A 4,017-nucleotide genomic window follows, 5' to 3' on the forward strand; every position below is an offset into this window, starting at 1 on the left:
CAGGGATTTTATTCCATTTGGACTCCGTTCCAAAATCAGATCTGAAAGAGCCAAAAACACAGAAAAACAGGAACTGGCACTTGACACTGAATTAATAAGTTAGTCCCAAAAAAGATATAAAAGGTACATAAAACATCCAAAGTTGACAAGATAACATCATGAAACCATCAAAAATTATAGAGACGTTTGAGACGTATCAACTACCATGGGGAGCATTCATTTTCCTGCCTTGCATTACTTTGCCCTCTTCGTAGGGAGATGCATTAATGGCAAGATTGAGCATTGTCACCTCTGCGCACCCGACCTTAATATCCTTAAGAGCGCAGTAACGGGTGATAGAAGTTTCAATATGGGAGCTATAATAGCAAGGAGGCTGAATAATAATGCTAATGAAGGGGATTTCTTTGGTGGGATCTATGCCACTCGCATAGCAAATGTTCTTGGAGTACCCATCCGTGAAGGAGATCCCCCGCTCCATACAGCTTTCCTTGATCGCACCACTTTGACACGTTACCAGTTCCTTCAGAGGGGTGATGAATCCCTCCTATACGGTTTAATATTTAACCGGCAACGTGTTTTCCGTATTACCCTTCTTGCTCCTGCCTTCTTTGACTTTTAGATAAAACGGGAATATTACATAACGAGAGGAGAGGCATAGGAGTATGAGAGGGAGGCAAGGGCTGCTCGTCTCCGTGAGGCAGCTATTCAGGCAGTGGCTGCAGTGCTCCCGGATAATCCCCATTATGATTTTGGGTATCGCCCAGACCATCCATGGGAATAGACCAACTTAGGCCAAAAGCCTAAGCTTGGGGGAGTATGTGTTTTTCATTGACCTTATATTCTTGCTTATGCTTTCACTTTGTTTGTCGGTGTTCACACTTTGCCACTGTATCATCCATGCTGGTTTATTTCTTTTTCTCGTTTTCTTTTCGTGTGTCTGTCTGGTTTGAGAAAACCCAAAAAGATTTTCTTGTTCTTCTTTTGCTTGTTGGGAGCTTTCCCGTGTAAATAGTTTTCTTTTTCTTTGGGTCAAGGTAGAAGACCATGGTTACAATGTTTAGTGGCTCTCGCATGCATATTTGTTTATGTGTTAAAGAGCCATATTACTTTGTCTTCTCCTTTGTGTTTTCTTGCAGATTCCAGCTTAGTCCAATGCACGAGCACGCTTATTATTGTTCGCATCATTCGGTCGTGCAAGTGAAAGGCAATAATGACGATATATGATGAAGTGACTGAGCCTGGAAAAGCTGGTATGAACTCGATATATTTTGTTTTTGTAAATATGACTAGCTCATCGTTCCTGATTTATCTTTGTTGTGAGAGAAACATGTTTCCAATGACAACTTAGAGATGATAGTTTAAGATGCCATGCTTAATTAGCTAGGAGCTTATAATGGTCTGCCTTGGATGCCAACATGAATTTTGAGATGACTATGATGTAGTATGGTAGGATGTTATCTTCCTTTGAATGATTCAAGTGGCTTGACTTGGCGCATGTTTATGCATGTAGTTGAAACAAAATCAACATAGCCTCTATGATATTCATGTTCATGGTGATTTATGTCCTACTCATGCTTGCACTCAATGTTAGTTAATCTCAATGCATTTTGATGACTGTTGTCGCTCTCTAGTTGGTCGCTTCCCAGTCTTTTGCTAGCCTTCACTTGTACTAAGCGGGAATACTGCTTGTGCATCCACTTCCATAAACCCAAACTTGTTCCATATGAGTCCACCATACCTACCTATATGCGCTATCTACCTGCCGTTCCAAGTAAATTTGCATGTGCCACTCTCTAAACCTTCAAGAAATAATCTGTTTTGCATGCCCGAACCACTCATGTGGTGACAGGGGGCTATCGGTATCTTCCATGCTAGGTATGTTATCCTTGATATGTGTTTATGCACTATCATTCACGAGAAAGGGGCCGGTAATTGGAATTCCCAGTTCCATGCTCAAATCGAAAAGATAATTACAAACAAAACTCCCCCTGGATTGATGTTGGTATGGACGACACCCGAGTATTCGGGTAGTCGTGGAGTGTGATTGATCGGTGGTGGGGGAGTCAAAACTTTACTTTTCTGTTTGGGAACCGCCTATAGCATGTGTAGCGTGGAAGATGGTGAGAACTCTTAGTCATTTTGTTGACAATGAAAGCATGCCACCCAAAATTATTATCTCCGTTTTCAAAAGCTTGAGCTCTGGCACCTCTGCAAATCAATGCTTGCCTCTGCGAAGGGCCTATCTATTTATGTTCCTGTTGAGTCATCCTCCTCTTAAAAAACACCAATTAGAGAGCACCTCTGTCATTTTTATGCTTTGCTTTTAACCGTGATTGAGTATGACTGTGACTGGATCTTCTTTGCCTTGAATTACAATGTTTAGTCAGCCCTTGGTCTTTGAAGGTGCTCTGCATTTATGTTTTGCGGTCTCAGAAAGAGCTAGCGAGAATACCATCTGTTCGTATCGCTTCATGATTGTTTTGATTGAAGTGTTGACGTTTGAGACTTATTATTATTTGCTCGCTAGTTGATTATGCCATCGATATGAGTTTACCGTGAGACCTAGATGTCATTTGCTTACGTGGTTAGCTTGTGATCTTGCCGAAATTCTGGTTATGAGTTAGACATAGTTGCAACAACAAGATCAAACAAAGTTTGTAAAAGTTTTTGTTTTGTCACTTTCAGTTTGTCAACTGAATTGCTTGAGGACAAGCAAGGCTTTAAGCTTGGGGGAGTTGATACGTCTCCGTCGTATCTACTTTTCTGAACTCTTTTGCCCTTGTTTTGCATTCTAATTTGCATGATTTGAATGGAACTAACCCGACTAACGTTGTTTTCAGCAGAATTGCCATGGTGTTGTTTTTGCACAGAAATAAAAGTTCTCGGAATGACATGGAAATTTTCGGAGAATTTTTGTGGAATATATAAAAAATACTGGCGCAAGAATCAGCGGAGGAAGTGGAGGTGGAGCCCACAAGCCCACCAAGCGCGGGCCCCCCTGGCCGCGCATGGCATGCTTGTGGGGCCCACAAATCTCCACCGCCTCCAATATCAGGTCTATTTAGTCCCTTTCGTCCGAAAAAATCAGAGAGAAGAGTTCATCGCGTTTTACGATACGGAGGCGCCACCACCTCCTGTTCTTCATCTGGAGGGCAGATCTGGAGTCCGTTCTAGGCTCCGGAGAGGGGAGATCGTCGCCATCATCATCACCAACCTTCCTTCATCGCCAATTCCATGATGCTCTTCACCGTTCGTGAGTAATCTCATCGTAGGCTTGCTGTACGGTGATGGGTTGGATGAGATCTATCATGTAATCGACTTAGTTTTGACGGGGATTGATCCCTAGTATCCACTATGTTCCGAGATTGATGTTGCTACTACTTTGCCATGCTTAATGCTTGTCACTAGGCCCCAAGTGCCATGATTTCAGATCTAAACCTATTATGTTCTCGTCAATATTTGTGTGTTCTTGATCCTATCTTGCAAGTTGTAGTCATGTACTATGTGTTATGACCCGGCAACCCCGGAGTGACAATAGCCGGAACCACTCCCGGAGATGACCATAGTATGAGGAGTTCATGTATTCACCAAGTGTTAATGCGTTGGTCCGGTTCTTTATTAAAAGGAGAACCTTAATATCCCATAGTTTCCATTAGGACCCCGCTGCCACGGGAGGGATGGACAATAGATGTCATGCAAGTTCTTTTCCCTAAGCACGTATGACTACATACGGAATACATGCCTACATTACATTGACGAACTGGAGCTAGTTACATATCTCTCCGTGTTATAACTGTTGCATGGTGAATAGCATCCAACATAATCATCCATCACCGATCCAATGCCTACGATTTTTTCCTACTGGTCCTTGCTACGTTACTTTGCTGCTACTGCTGTCACTGCTGCTACTGTTACTCTGTCACTACTGCTGTTACTCTGTTGCTACTGCTGTCACTTTGTTGCTACTGGTTACTGTTGCTACTGTTGCTATCATACTACCTTGCTACTGATACTTTG

The sequence above is a fragment of the Hordeum vulgare genome, chromosome 4H (genome assembly GCF_904849725.1).
Source record: "Hordeum vulgare subsp. vulgare chromosome 4H, MorexV3_pseudomolecules_assembly, whole genome shotgun sequence".
NCBI lineage: Eukaryota > Viridiplantae > Streptophyta > Magnoliopsida > Poales > Poaceae > Hordeum > Hordeum vulgare.